Source organism: Delphinapterus leucas, chromosome 3 (assembly GCF_059928025.1).
Source record: "Delphinapterus leucas isolate spDelLeu-1000000601 "Yukka" chromosome 3, BTC_Dleu_Yukka2, whole genome shotgun sequence".
NCBI lineage: Eukaryota > Metazoa > Chordata > Mammalia > Artiodactyla > Monodontidae > Delphinapterus > Delphinapterus leucas.
Genome location: NC_143131.1, coordinates 119,550,499 through 119,566,798, shown reverse-complemented (window position 1 = coordinate 119,566,798; position 16,300 = coordinate 119,550,499). Strand labels below are relative to the sequence as shown.

Below are 16,300 nucleotides of genomic sequence, written 5' to 3'. Positions count from 1 at the left end.
AAGAAAATTATTTTAAGTTGAAGCTACAATATACTTGCTCTTTCTTTGGAAGGTGAGGGACAACTTAAATAATAACACTGTTACTTTACATTTGTGTTGCATTTTACAAATTTCAAAGTGCTTTAACATATTCTACCCTATTAGGACTGCAGAGAAACCTTATGAGATAGGTTGGGTGTATATTATCTCCGTTCCATAGCTTACATAGCCTTATTAGTTAGGTAGCTTGCCCGAGGTTTTATATGGCCAGATCCAGGGGTCTTGACTTCTGGTCTGTCTCTTCATATAAATTCTTGCTTTTCTTCTTCACCTTCATATCTTCCCCTTTATTTTAGAAGAGCTGATCTATTTTGCCCTTTTCTTTCTTCACTTCCTAATTCTTGTGGTTTCGTGCTGTCTTGTGATGGGACACTTACAGTTATTTCCCCAGAGGGATGCAGTATTTGCAAGGTATTGTCATGTACCTAATGACAGTTATAACCTAATAATTTTGTATTTCCATCTTCTTCCAGCTTTTTTGTTTATTTAGAGGTTTATTATGACCCTAGTGATGACAATTAAGTGCAACTTCAGAGCACTCCTCCCTCCCCCTGCCAGTAAATAAGCATTTTTAAAGACAGTTACTACTTTTTTCCTTAAGTGATCTGATGGGACTAGGCTGCACTTCATTCTAATAAGATACCTAACGGAGTTTTCTGGTGGCCTAGTGGTTAGGATTCGGTGCTTTCACTGCAGAGGCCTGGGTTTGATCCCTAGTCAGGGAATCATCCCGCATGCTGCATGGCATGACACAGCCAAAATACAAAAAAAAAAAAAGAAAGAAAGAAAGAAAAGAAGCCTGTGCCTCTGGCAGCCCCTAGTTACACATATGTATCTAGGAGTCAAAGATCACAGTGCTCAGGCCTGCCCTGTTGCCCTAGCATTCTGGGCAAAGTTGCCTTTTCCTCTAAGAGATATATCACCTTCTGAACTAAAGTTCAGCTCGGAGAATTACTTCTACCTGCTATTAAAAATGCTGTGATAATGACCACTTATACTACTCTAGAATATCAGCAAAGACTAGTTGAAGATCAAATTTGCTAATTTGTAAGTTCACAGAATACATCCCTGTGTTGGCCTCTGGTGTCTTTTTCTTTCTGGTGGCTGCATTCTGAGTGCCACTGCAAACGTACACTGACGGGGTCCCTTTTCCTCCCTGCTCTGTCACCATCCTTCTTTTATCCTGTACATTTGTATTGCTGTTGATTGCAGTGGAGTTTTCTGCAGTTTAGTGGTTTGCCTCGGCATTTTATTCCCACTGTGAATTGGTAGGTAGTGTGTGTGTGTGTGTGTGTGCGTGTGTGCGTGTGTGTTTTTTGGCTGCGTTGGGTCTTCATTGCTGTGCAAGGGCTTTTCTCTCTAGTTGTGGCGAGCGGGATCCACTCTTCATTACGGTGTTCGGGCTTCTCATTGCGGTGGCTTCTCATTGCGGAGCACGGCCTTTGGCGTGCGGGCTTCAGTAGTTGTGATTTGCGGGTTCTAGAGCACAGGCTCAGTAGTTGTGGCACACGGGCTTAGTTGCTCTGCAGCATGTGAGATCTTCCCAGACCAGGGCTTGAACCCATGTCCCCTGCATCGGCAGGCAGATTCTTAACCAATGTGCCACCAGGGAAGTCCTGGTATGTAGTGTTGTTTTTTTTATTAATTAATTAATTTTTGCCTGTGTTGGGTCTCGTTTCTGTGCGAGGGCTTTCACTAGCTGCGGCGAGCGGGGGCCCCTCTTCATCGCGGTGCGCGGGCCTCTCACTGTCGCGGCCTCCCTTGTTGCGGAGCACAGGCTCCAGACGCGCAGGCTCAGTAGTTGTGGCTCACGGGCCCGGTTGCTCCGCGGCATGTGGGATCTTCCCAGACCAGGGCTCGAACCCGTGTCCCCTGCATTGGCAGGCAGATTCTCAACCACTGCGCCACCAGGGAAGCCCTGTAGTATTTTTTAAATACCTAAGCAAGACCTTATCTCATCGTTTGTTATTTTCAACAGTGTAACCAAACTTTTTAATGTTCTTTTAGCCTTCAGTTTCTGCCCTGGAAACTATTTTCTTTTCATTGATGATTCTAACTTCCTGACAGCTTTGGCTCCCGCCCCCCCTCTTAAATTATTCTTAGAAATCTCTGTATCTTAATCTGAAAGGAATAAGTATGAATTAGTCAATTTAGTTTAGTTTAGTGTCAGTATTGATTTTCATGTAATAATAATCATCATTAGTAGTTTGCTGCTACTTTGACGAAGGACATTTCTAGCTAGTCTTTAAATATCTTTACTTTAGTTAGGACTTTCAGGTGTTAAATTGGCACCCTGCCTTAATTTCCCAGTCTTTTTATTAGGAAGCACTAGAGAAGGTGTTCTTGAAAATTATTAAATCATGAACAATTTTCCAAACATCCTAAATCTTACTCATTTAAAAAAATTCCTGGGAGAGATTTTTTTTTTCCTATCAAACAAGTACTTATGGTTTACCCAACTCTAACAGTTATCACATGCAACGAAACCTTCCTGCTTTTCATCAACCACACTACATCTGTATGTTTCCAGTCATCTTCTCCCAAGAAACAAATGCTGCTCCCTTTAAAAATTATTTCTTCCTTGCATTTTCAGTGTTTTACTGACTTTAATGTTTGGTTTATTTTTTTCTTCTACATTTTCTTGCTTTCTTTTCCTTTGAGTTACTCTGCAAATCTATAGTGATGCAAGCAGTATTTGAATGTCAGGACTTGTTCTAATGTGTGTTTCTTGGTGACAGAATAGTTGCTTTGACATCATGTACATGGGCATCAAGTAGCAGATGGAGGTGCTGCATGTGGACCCAGTGCCACAGTACCCACCGTGATCAGGGTAACTCATCTGCTCTGCCTTTTCTGAGGCAGTTTTGAGCCTCCCTCTCTTGGTGCTGTGGTTGACAGACTTAATACAGACTCCTCCCAAGTAGCCCCTTTCTTTCAACATGGCCCCCCAAAAACACTTTAGTAAAAAAGACTTTAGGCTTCTTAGAGTTTAGGTTTTTATCAGGTAAGGAATTTCCAGCTAAGAAAACTTCAGAGGTGAGGACTCAGAGGATCTAGAGCTCCTCAGTATGAAGGCAAGGTTTACTTTGCTTTTGGTGCTTTGAACATCTCTAGTATAACATTTCAGAATACCTTCATTCTTAATCCTTTTTTCAAGTAGGTAAGCAGTTTCAGTTACCAAGTCTCTCGTTCATAGCCTTAATATTGATGGTATAATTAAATGATAGATAAATACTCATTGCCACTCTATAACTATTTCATCTTCCAGATGAAGTAGAGATATGGGTTAAATAATTTTTTCAAGGCCTTATAGTAAGTGCCAGAGGCAGGATTCAGACTCCAGAGTGTGACCCCAAAGTCCTGCTCTAACCCCCTGCTTCCCAGATGTGTATGTCCCTGCCCTAAGAGCTTCTGAAAGCTTAGATCCAGACAGAAGCTTGAAGAAGGAGATATGCTGGCTTCTGCTACCACCTCATTCATTCTGTCACAAATATTCTTAAATTGGAAGTGACTCTTATGAGTACAAAAAAGGAACAACATTAGATTAGGGAAAGTAAGATACCAGATATTTAGGGTTGAAGAAGAGGAGCCATGTTCTGATTACAGTATATTCAACTCTAGCAAAACTAATCCAGCTGGAGAAGCACGACATGCATATCTAGTACAGTAGACATCTTGCTTAAATGATTTCAGCCCAGTAGTTGCCAGTCTTGATGAAGAAGTTATCTGGACACAAGGTTCTCATAATATTGCATTGTTTCATCTCTCACTTGCTAACACAGCTCTCTGCTGTTTGTTAAGCGTAGCTGTATCCCCCTTACATTGTAGTGGTACCTGAAACCTCCCATATACTGACGGCTCCTCCAGGAATGAACATCAAAGAAAACATCCGCCTTACTCTTGATATCTGCCTCCTGTAGTCAAAGGTCTCGAGCCACTGCTTCATTAAGGTTCAGGAAAATGTGTGCCTTTTACTAAGAAGAGCTAAGAGAGAGGAAGTGGTTCTCAAGTTTACAGATTCTTTTATGCATTTTTCTCTCTTAAGGATTATTGTCTTGTTTCTGATCTCTTGACTTTCTGTAAATCAGGAATTTACTTTAGTTGATTTATTCCTTGACAGAGAATATTTTGAATTTTGATTTGATAGGCAGTGCTGTAAAACTTTTAGTCCTTTTTCACTCTCATGCTCATGGTTATCAGCCAGGATTCTTTTTTTTTTTGCGGTACGCGGGCCTGTCACTGTTGTGGCCTCTCCCGTTGCGGGGCATAGGCTCCGAACGCGCAGGCTCAGCGGCCGTGGCTCACGGGCCCAGCTGCTCCGCGGCACGTGGGATCTTCCCGGACCGGGGCACGAACCCGTGCCCCCTGCATTAGCAGGCGGACTCTCAACCCCTGCGCCACCAGGGAAGCCCTCAGGAGTCTTTTATCATGGTTTCTTTGTTGAATCTGCTTCTTGAATTCCTTGGGAACATGTTCAGTAGTTAAATTTTATTCTTTTTCATCTTCTCCTAGGGAGCATTTTCATCACTGTGGTGGTGGCCTCAGGTCATTATTTGTATGTACAAGATAACTAGTTTTTCATTCTGCTTTCCTTCTCTTACTCTCTTTTGTTGATATCATGATCCCATTAAAAGTATCACCTCTTAAAACGTAGGGTGGTAAGTGATAACTGATGTCCTAAGTACAGTGATGTTTTTCTTTTTTGGTTTATTCCTTCCTTCCAAAAAAAATTCTGGATTTATAAGATCCACAAGCTAATCGTCCTTAGTAGGTGTGCGGCGGTGGACAACATGTAGCATCAGACCCTCTCCCTGTTAAAGTATGAGGTGCATTTCAGGAGTTACGAGCATCAGAGCAGTTCTACAAGTGGTTAATAGCAGTAATGTTGAAAGAACTCTGGCCAAAAAGTAAGATCCTGGCAAAAAGCTGAGAATTTCATAAACAGTAACAATATTCTAATTAGGATTTGACTGTCAGCCCAGATTCCAAGGTTTGTGCTGTAGTTGCGCAAGTCTGAACTATTGGTGACAAGCGGTAGGTTTACCTGTCTACTGCTGTCCCAGAACCTTCTTGCTTAAGGCTTCAGTCTACAACAGGAGCCTGTGTTGGGGAAGCAATCCCATCTTTCCCAAAAGGGATCTAAGGGTCTTTTTCCTTTTCCCTGTGATCCTTTTCTGTCCACTAGGTAGCACCCACCCAGTTGGATCTTTATCAGGGAACACCTTAGTGAATCTTTACAGCCTCTGCAACTTTAACCTCTAGAAATAAGATTTTCTAAGAGCTCCTCATGCTCCACCTTAGTCAGTGATTCTTTTGGCAGAAGGGTGTCTGTTTCATCAATTCCCTACCCTTTCAAGTGTATAGGATTAGGACCAGAAGTGCTGCTCAAGTGAACATTTGTCTTTTAATTACTTGCTACTCTTGGATTTTGAGCAGGGTCAGGCCGTTAGCTCAAAGCAGTTGGGAAGTTCTGTAATATCAGATAGTACTCCCTTGTGATTTAAAAACATAAATCTACCTGTATCACCTGGGGTTATGAGGACTCCTGCATGTGGAATAAGTACCACACTTCCTCTGGGTTGTGATCTCCCATCATCAGTGGTATAAAAGAAGAACCGCAACTACCCCCTCACATATCCCTCAAAACTCCAAACCTTGCCATCACTATTTGCCTTGAACCCGCTGGATCTAATGTTGTGTCATTTATCTAGGTTTATGTCACTCACCACGGGAAGGCCCAGACTCCCAGGTTACCCTCATCTCCCATACTCGAATCCCCATAGGTTCTGTGTGTCTCCTATTCTGCCTCCTCCTGCCATCCCACCTGAGCTCTTGAAACCTGTCCACTGTGCCCTCAGGAATTCATGGTCCATTACTAACAAAATCTCCTATATCATCGACTTCACTTTGTTGCTCTAACAGAAACCCTTTTGCCCTCTCATGTGTTTTTTTTTTTCCTCTCATAAACCTCACCCCAGTGGACCTGAAGATGGGGTAGATGTCCTCTTTGTTCTTCATTGCCACTTTCAGATCAGTCCACCTTTTTCTTTCCTAAAAACCCGTAATTTTGAATCTCATGACATCAAGTCATAATCACCCAATTTCTCTCTTTGTGCTGTTGTCTGCTAAAACCCCAATTTATTCCTCTGTAGTACTCCAGTGCTCTTTCTTAAATCTTAGCAATTTCTGTATAAAAGGGTCATGATCCTCCCAATATTCTGGCCTCACATTTCCTGGCACTCTTCTTTTCTAGTGATGATCTGTCCTTCACCCCATCTCACCCATCTGTCTTACGGTCATCACAAGAACTGCAGCCCCTCCACGATCTCAATTTCATACCACCCACCTTCCATTTTTTTTCTTGTGAAAGATATAGTTTATGTCCAAAAAATATGTATCTATTGTTGCTGTAAAAACTAGATGTAATGCTAAGTGAAGAGAAATTGAACCATAGTAGCAGCACAAAATAAAATGCTGAAATAGTTTCATTCTAGAGAACACAAGACATGGTCCCAAAATTCAAAACAGGGTGCTATGGATGTGAGTTTAGAAACAGAAAAAAGATGAGAGGGTGTTTCTTAATAGTACCACCTTCTATCTTTTTACCTTGCTGTCTTTGGTACCCTGACCCCAACAATCCTCCAGCCCTACTGAGACGCCACCCCATTTATCCTTCAGTTTTCACTGTCCTTCACCCCCTTGAAGACTTCACTTTCTTCAGGTAAAATTATCATTAATAATTATAATAACCCGTGCCTAGGTTTTTTTTTTCTTTCCCCATTTCTCTCTCATTTCATCTTACTTGGTTCGCAAGATCACAGTCCTGGTTATTAATTCCATCTCTATCCACCCTGCACCTGTAGCTGTGCAAGTGGACACACTGGAGAAAAGGATACAACTTGCTCTCCTTGATACACTTTCTTCTCTTGGCTTTCAGGACAGCAGGGTCTCTTTCTCCTGCCTCACTGGCTGTTTTTTCTCCTGTCTCTCCTCTGCTCAGTTGGCAATATTGCTTGGCCTTGCCAGGCAACAGATATTAAACATTTCTAGTCCATTCAGTTTCCTACTCTCCTAAATGATTATTTCGCACCTTTTCTCTCCTCAAAGGCCCAACACCTCCCTCATCCTCATTCTTAGTTGAGGATGTTTTCTTTCTACTTCACTGAGAAAATTGAATCAGAAGAGGAGCTTCCACAGACTCCCACCATTACTTTTACCTACTTTCTGTGTCTTCCTGTGTGACCATGTTCCTGTCTAAAGCCAGTTTCTGGGCCAACGTGATATCCTCATTTCAGCAGATGTATAGAATACACTGAAAGTATAAAATCTCCTTCTCCCCTCTCGACCATGGCTAACCATACCTTTCATATGCATATGTTATTCTAATAAAGGAATAGGTAAAATCCTTTTCTCCTTTAGTTCAGGAAAGAAAATGTAGGAAATTTTCAAATAGAACCGTACTGGAAAATTAAGGGGCAGGGGAATTAAAAGATAAAATTATAGAAATGTGAAGGTATATACATATTTTTAATGTAATGTGTAGGATCCCATTTGGTATCCACTGCTCTGCCTTTTGCTTGACATGTTTTAGCATCTCTTGATATCATTAGATATAGATCTACCTCATTTCTTTTTTCTTCTTTTTTTTAAATTGAAGTATAGTTGATTTACAATGCTGTGTTAGTTTCTGGTGTACAGCACAGTGATTCAATTATACATATATATATTCTTTTTCATATTCTGCCTCATTATTTTAATGGATAGTTGAATTCTGTCAGATAAATAGTACAAGACGATCCCTTATTGAGAATTTAAATTACTGATTTTTTTATATAACAACAAACAGTGCTGCCAGAAATATTTTATATTTATCCCTGCATACTTGCATTTCTGCACGGTAAATTCTTAAAAGTAAAATTTCTGGGCCCAAATTACTAGGTGTAGGATTGTACCACTTTACACTTCCACCAGGAATAAGAAACTATTATAATTTCTGATAGGGCAAAAGTGTTACCTTATTTTAATCTGACCACTAATGAGACTGAACCAAAGGTTATCCTTCATACCTTGACTCTCTCCTCATCTGTAAAATGAGATAGATAAACCTAAAGATACCTTTCAGTTCTAAACTTATGGTTCTCTTACTGTATTTTCCTTTTTTCCTTGAATAAGCTGTCTTCGGTGTTATCTGTCTACATCTCACTCTTGTTTTGACAGCTTTCTAAGTTCTTGTGTTGGTTTACTTGTTTTGGTCTGAGTTTCATGCATCTTATCCCATGCACTGGGGCCAGGCATTAGGACTTCCTCCTTGCTTACAACCAGTATTTGGGGCTAGAGAGCTAAACTGGTGTAAAACTTTAAAACTTTTGCATGAAGCCTGCTGGTATAGATTCCACGGAAGACTTACTGGTGGAGATTTAAGGGAGGGTGTAATCAGATAAAGAAAATTAAACTTTAATTCCTTCTAAACTAGAGGAATTTGATATATTTTATCTGCAGTGTGCTCTTCTCCTTTTTCACCACCAGATGGCACATGGAGCTCTTCTATTTTCGATGTGTCATTGTTACGTCTGGTAGTGACGCAGTCACGTTAGAGAGAGGCAACCTCTGTTGTTTTCAAATACCCACTGCCTGGTATGCTGCCCTCTACCTGTCAGGAAATTCACTTGGAGGACTGATAGTAAAACGAAGACAGGAAGCTATAGCTTGCCCTTTAACGAAAGCATCTTGTCCTGTTGCAGCTTGTATTTTTATAGGAGCACTATTAGTGCTCTTTTGGGGGCCCAGAGGCTGGAGAATGCTTTTGAGTTTGTTTTTGTTTTAGTCTGATATTTTCATGAAAGCATAGCCTTCATTTCAGAGGGCTTAAAGAGGGGCTTAAATTTTACCAGCTTGGTAGTTCATTTTGTAATCCCATTATATACACATTCCTAACACCATCTTTGTCTCAATTTCTGCTGAATAGCTACTTTAGGCACACAATACCCACTGATTATATACTGATAATTTCCCAGGGATACTATACTGAATTTCCTTTAGGGAATTCCCCTAGCCTATCTTGGGTAGAATTTGCTGCTGCAGAAAGCTTTTACAGTCAACCCTTCTGTCATTTGTTAACTCCTGATTATCTTAAAATAATCCCAGTTTTAGAGCCTCTTTCTAGCTATTCAGACTTTAGTTTGTGCCTCTGTTACTATTCTAGACATACACAGACTGAAACTGTATCTTTTAAACCCAAGGTCCTATCTCCCATTACCTACAGATTCCAGATTTTATTTCTGACAAAATGTTCTTTTATATGGCATTGGCTGAGACTCAGGCCATCTACTATGGGATGAGTATTGCCTAGATTTCTGTCAACTTAGTGCAGTTAGTCCTTATCCTTAAATATCTATTTCTACCAGTAATTCCCAGACTTCAGTGTGCATAAGGATTACATGAGGAGTTTGTTAAAGGTATAAATTCCTGGGCTCCACCTCCAGAGATTCCAAGGACTGTAGAAGGGTATGTTTTTAACAAGCTCCTCATGTAATACACTAATATGGCTTGATCCATTGCTTCAGTATTTATTTCTTTTTCCATTTTCTGCTCGCTGTCTTCCCACTCTCTGCCGTAGTCTAGAAGCTGATTTCTACTTTTTCTTGTAATAACATTTTGATGTGTCTATCAGAGTGAGTGTTGTACAATTATCCTTGTTTTTATGGAGGTCATGCATGATCAATTAGGAAACAATCTGACATTTTCTGTTAACTGGTACCACACTTGCTTTTACAAAAATTCTTTTCTTGCCATCCTCCCAGCCAGGTCTCGACAGGCATCTTAGAAGGATGGTTCTAAAGAAGTTCTCTGGAGTCAGTGAAGTAGCTGGGAAGCACTTCGAGACTGACTAGCCTGGAGAGGGTGGGTGGAGGGAAGATGATGCGAGGTCTCTCAGGCCCACACAGCAAAGATGGAGCTGTGAGGAACTGGAGGAAGTCCAGATCATGATGAAAGATGTTACAGCTGTGCAGCTATAACTCTTATTCAAGTTTGGTTGTTCTCTCACCTTGGAGACCTGGAGTTGGTAGGGATTAGAGACGTGTGTAGGAAGAGGAATGGGATCTCAGGGAAATGTGAGAGCAGAGCTGGGCTTCGGATGGGTTTTGCAGAAGAGTGATCCAGTGCTCTATGGGCTCCTACTGGAGCCCAACAGTGCTGCCTCAAAGAAAAAGCACTGTTCTGAGGATCCCTTCTACTCTTTGGGAATCATTCGGTCTGAACTTGCTTTTCTGTTGGTATGGGACAAATCTGCTTCCTAACATGAGGTTGGGAAGACTAGTTTTCAGGGAGTACAGAGGGTGTCTCCACTATAGAATGTTTCCTCTGGGACTTTTCTTTCTGCATCTCTACTATCTATTTTTTATGTAGGTGATATAGGTAGTTCAGAAGTAAAGATGATATTTTTAAAAAGTCTTAATTCCCTTCCTAGTATTCATGCATCCCAACCTTCTCCCTCTCTGGCTGTGCCATGTAGCTTGCGGGATCTTAGTTCCCCGACCAGGGATTGAACCCGGGCCACAGCAGTGAAAGCACTGAGTCCTAACCACTGGACTGCCAGGGAACTCCCTAGAAGTAACCATTTTTATTAATTTCTTTTAGAGTTTTTGAAAAATGCAATTGTAGCAAATACTAATATAGATTCTTATCCTCCCTCCCCTTACCAAAAGTACTGTCTGTACTGTTCTATACCTTGCTTCTATGTCCTGGAGAGTTTTCTTATTAGTACATAGAGATCTTTCTCATTTAAAAAAAAATTCTAAATTAAAAATTTTTTTTAGTTACCACTTTTATAATGAACACTACGAAAAAACAGAAATACATATAGTAATGAAGTAGTCTGTCCTTTTTTTTGGAAACAGTCCCTGCAGTAACCCATTTGATCTGATTGCATCTTAGTGTGAACATGTCCTTGTGTTCTCCCTGCTTTCCTTGCAAACTCTTTCATGTAACAACTAAACAGTTAGTTACCAACACCAACTCTAAATGTACAGCAATTCATACTAGAGCCTTACAGCCACTGTGGTATGGGGAAGAGAGACTTGAGAATTTCTGCTAAGGGGCCTTCCAGACCTCCTAGGAGCCGAGCTTTGTGTCACTAGCACAGGGACACTACCCATAAAAGGGTATGGGCTTCCTACTTAGTTTTTGTTCTGGAGATAATTGCTGTAGAACTTAATACCCTGTAACTATCCCATTTTATGACTCTGGTCCATCACCTTTGGAGCAACATGGAAGAATGCTCGTGATACAGTGTTAGGTGGGAAAATGCAGGAAACAATTATATTCAACCCTTATTGCAATTGTGTTTTACAGAAAAAAATGCAGAAGTAAAAGTCTGAAAGGGAGTGTACCAGAATATTATAACAGATTTTGTTAGGGTGCTAGACTTTTTTTTCCTTCAACTTTTCTATACTGTGGTCTCTTAGTTTTATAATGGGAAAGACAAAAGGGTTAAGAAGGAAATTTGCTAGTGTCCAGAATGCTTGAAAAGGGGGTTTCTAGAGTATTTGGACCCAATAGATTAATTTCTGCAAGGCAGAGTGCTAATGCCCAGTTCTGTAGAGCAGGTAACAGCATCTTTTACTTCATTCTCCCTAATGATCCTAGCCTGCTTCTCTTTGAAAAGTCAGATTACAACTTAAAAAGCTATTTGTTCTCTTTTCCGCTACCCTGGGTAAGGGAGCCCCAGTTATACAACAAAAGGGCATTGGTAGCCCCATGTCTGCAAGGTGGGATGGAATCATTCATCCCTCCTGATCCTTCAGCAATCCCAACTCTGTTCTTAAAGTCAGTGATTTTTTTCTCTTGGATCTGTTAGATGAAAAGATAAGGCACTCTCCTGTCTGTCTGTGTGTGTTTAAATTTCCTCTTTGCAAGAAAAACTGCTAAAATCCTTCCAAGAAGAATGTCCCCCTTTTCCTATTCTCCTTGCATTCCTGTTCTGCTTGCATTTTTCTTTTCAGCCATGGGGCGCGCGCAGTTGAGCCATTTTGGCTCAGGTTCCAGATTGTGAGGTCAGAGACCAGGGATTGGAGGAGACTATCAGGTGACTTTCTGTAACAGTGATGATGGTCCAGCCCTCATCCCCACCCCTTCCCTCCCCCCTCCGCCCACCCTTTCCTGGCTTCCACCTTAGGAACAAAGAAAGGAAAAAAACAGCAGTGTGACGAAAACCAGCAGCTGCGTCTGCAGACTCAGGCTGGGGGCTGGGGGCTGGGTGTTTATTCCATCTGTTCTCTTTGTTATGCTTTTACCCTGTTACTTCCCCTCCCAAAACCCAGAATAAAATGGAGGGTATTTCTAGGATTCTTTGTTACAGAGAATGGGTTAGAATCCTGCAGTTTACTCCGTGTTTAGGTTGGGGGCTGAGGGAGGTAGGCTGAGCAGAGATTAAAACTGTTCCCAGCACCTAGGAAAAGATGAACGTATTTTGTCTTCTCATTCCATTTTGTCCCAGAATTCCTATTTAATGTCAGATACAGTGACAGAGGCTTATCACCCATTCTTTCTAATTATTAAAACAATGCTCCCTAATAGGTATTATCTTCATTTTATAACTGACAGTTATGAAGTATAGAATAGTTAACAAGTCCTTTGCTTACTGAGAGCTTATAGCAAGTAAATACCAAGCCAGGATTTGACCCCAGGTCTCTTGGGCTCAGAATCCAGCATTATTGAAGGGGGTGGCAAGAAGGCAAGAATGTCAGAAAAACCTGAGATGCTAGCTGCTGGGGACTGTCCTGGCACTGTGGCAGTGTTCTTTGCTTTTCACAAGTGACGAGTGTCCTGATTTCTTCAACAAGTAAATCTCAAGGGATAAAAGGAGATGGAAGGGAACATATACGTTAAAAGAGAGTCTAAAAATACGTCAACCCCTTATTCAGATCCTGATTCATTTTTTTAAGGAAGGAAAAGTCTTTATTCCCAGTGCCTTATTTTGATGCCTTTTCTCCTGCCCTCTCATGCACCTGTTCCCTCCCTTACATAAACCCGTCCTACCCTTTTGCTGACTTGCTTGGGGCAGTGCCTGTCCTTCTAGCCCCTACCCACCCACATCTCGGAAGCTGATCTCGTAGTTAGCACTCCCTTATTGAGTCACCATCCTGGGTGTGCTGGGAAAGTATCTGTGAGAAGCTCAATGGCTGTATTGTCTGAATGAGCAAATGCTTGTGAAGTGCCCAGATTCTGAACGCTGCGTTTCTGCCATCCTTTCATACTTCTCTTTGCCCCCTTCTTGCTAACTCAGCATTTGGTTCTTGTAGATTTGGAATTCTGTCTGGCTTTGTTCTTGACCTTCAGTTTTATCCATCTCTGCCACTTTGCTCCATCCTTCCTTACAGCTTGCACATCCATGATGGCCCAGTTCTGTTGGATTTAGCAGATAGGTATTTATTTTGGCCAAGAGGTCAGTGATAGAAATCTGGTTACCTTTGGGCAGGAATAACAGCTGTTCAACTGGCATGCGGTTTATCTGTTCCCCCACACCTCCCACCAAGGTGTATACCTACAAGTGGCTTTGAGGTACTGAATTTTTCCCCCCGTGCATATTACAGCTATGGGGAGTATAAAGTAGAAATCCCCCACATGGGCTGCTTCTTACATTAGCACATGATAGGGCTCTCTTGCTCTGTCCACTTCCCAGAATCAAAGAGTTAGTGTAGAGCTTAACAGACATGGTTTATTGTATGCTGGGTGGACTTGGTGATTCTATAGCTATGTTATCCTCAAAGAAAGTTTGTTGTTATTTCCTAGAGGTCTAACTAAGTAGTCTCATCTTTCAGATATGCTAGGGAGACCTAGGCCTCTTCCGCAAAGACCCTATTTTTTTAGAGAGAACTGTAGTGGTACCAGAGTCCACTTTTTTTTTTTTAACTTCCTATTATGATTTTGTGCTCATGTGTGTTGTATGTATTGCCATTATCTCACTTTATGGACATTGGATAAACTCACATGTTTGTGCTGCCTCATTTAAGTAGTGGAAACCGTAGGTGCCTTAGATCCACAGATTTTTCAACATATTTCTGCTTTTTCCATCTTTCTCGTGTGTTCTCTTTTAGTCATAAAGTATTTGGTTTACTCAAGGGAGCTGTAGCATAAGACTATGGAGGGTGTTCCCTGTAGAATAGGGACAAATGCCGCAGGCTTCATCCTGGGCAGAGCAAGTAGTGTGTGGTCCTGAGACAATAAGTGAGAATTAAGGATAGGTGGAGTTGTTTTATAGATCAGCCTGAATCTTTCATCCCTTCAGGTGTAACTGGCTTTAGAGCCAGTCTGTGTTCTCAGCAATATTTCACCAAAGTCCTTTTTCCTATCCCACTTAGTCACTCCCACCTGTGATTCTTAGGAACTTAGTTGCCAGGATGTCAGGCAACTCCCCACTCCTCCATTTCCTGTTTGTGGTCTTCATTGAGAGAAGCCTGCAGCAGGAATTCCTGGGGAAGTGATGGCTATAGCTGTGGGACTCTGGGGGCCATTAGCTCTTGCTTAAGTTGGGGAATACTGTGCTGAGATGGACCTCCCTTCCGTTCTGCAGGCTCTTAGAAACTGTTAATAATCATAACCAAAGTATAACTGGGACTCTGGCTGCTGTTGTGCCTTGACTCTGCTCTGTCTTTAGAAACGGAGAATTATTTTCTTTTCTTAGCCTCAATTTCTACCCTCTGAAATTTAGAATTAAAACATAATTTTCAAGATTCATGACAAAATTGCTTGGACTCTGTAGGATTGATTCTTTTGACATATGCAAAAACAGCAAAAAAGAAAAACAGGGTCCGTGTGTTGGACAGCAGGGGGTGCCCTTTCCCTTCGCTTTATTGCCTGGCACTCCCTGCTGCATTCAGCCATTTTAGATAGATTGTTTTTGCTCCCAGCTAACTCCATTTTGTGTTTGTGACGCAGGAAAAAAAAATTCTGCAAGGGAGGAGCCTGGCTGGGGGAGGGAGTGAGACAGGCTGAGGCAGGGCTCCAGACCTTTACTCAGCACTTGTTCATCAGGGACTTACCTTGCTGCAGGCTGCCTGCATCCTGAGCAATAGATGCAGCAAGTCCCTGCCAGCTGAGCAAAGAACAGAGTGATGCCTGGCTACTGGACGCCTACTAACCATGGCTGGGTGCTGGTTTTGAGACAGCATGCAGGACATCCCCTTTGCCTTATGAAGAATCTAAGCCTGGCTTCGGTGGTTTTTACCACAGAGATATTTAGGCTGGTATCCTCAATTAAAGAATCGGCTAAGAAGAAAAGATACCCTTTTCTCTGAGTTGTCTGAGAAGAATCAGATGCCCTAATGACTTCAGGGAAACAATACGAGTTTAAAAACAAACTTTTATTTTTGAAAACGTAACCTCTCCCCACACACATATATAATACGTACATACATACACACACGCACACACACGTATATGTGAAAAGAATAGTATGAATACCTGTCTCCATCACCCAGTTTCAAAACTTAACTCATGGCCAGTCTTGTTTCATGTACCTGCATCAGCCTCCTCTTCACCACCCCAGTTATTGTAAAGCATATGTCATTTAATACCCTTAAGTAGTTGAGAATGTGTATGAAAAAATAAGGACTTTTGAAAAAAAGAGAGAATTGTATTATCACATCTGAAAAATTCTTAAATATCGCATATCCACTCAGTATTCTTAAAGTAGTATTTTTTTAAGTTTGTTCATCTGAATCAGAGCCACACACAGCCTATACATTACAATTGGTTGATGTCTCTATAGGTTCCCTCTCTAGCTTGCCTTTGTCTCTTATTTTTTTATCTTGCAGTTTGTGTATAGACTTAATTTCTTAAGGAGAGAGGGAGGATCTCTCAGGTTGGGATTGAGAAGATTCAGAGCCAAACTTCTCTTCTTCACACAGCGGAGCCTCCCATCTTCAGGATTTCCCCAGAGGTGATGGGAGAGGAGGTGAAGGCACAGTGCTCTGCAGCCTTCAGAGGGAGAAGGGACTGGAGTCTTTTACTAGGAGAGTGGCTTGTTTCTCCTGACATGATAGCCTGTTACCTACCCAAAGTCTTTAGAAAAGCTTGCAGACTGCTCTCAACAGAGAACATGGTCAAAGTGGACCATGCTGTTTCCTGGGAATTAAAGGAGAGGTTTTAAGCTTTGGGACACCAAATTTACCTGTTCTTTAATAGCTGCATCTCTAGAGTGATTCCAGGTCACAGCTTTATCTCCCAAACCTTTCTTTTTACTTAATTGGCAGCCTTTCTC

At 41.5% G+C, this 16,300-nt stretch overlaps 1 protein-coding gene across 5 annotated transcripts in view; it reads left to right on the top strand.

The window, feature by feature from the left end:
- The window catches only part of DIAPH1 (diaphanous related formin 1), a 95,019-nt gene that overhangs the window by 42,198 nt on the left and 36,521 nt on the right, over positions 1–16,300 (top strand). The window lies entirely within an intron of this gene.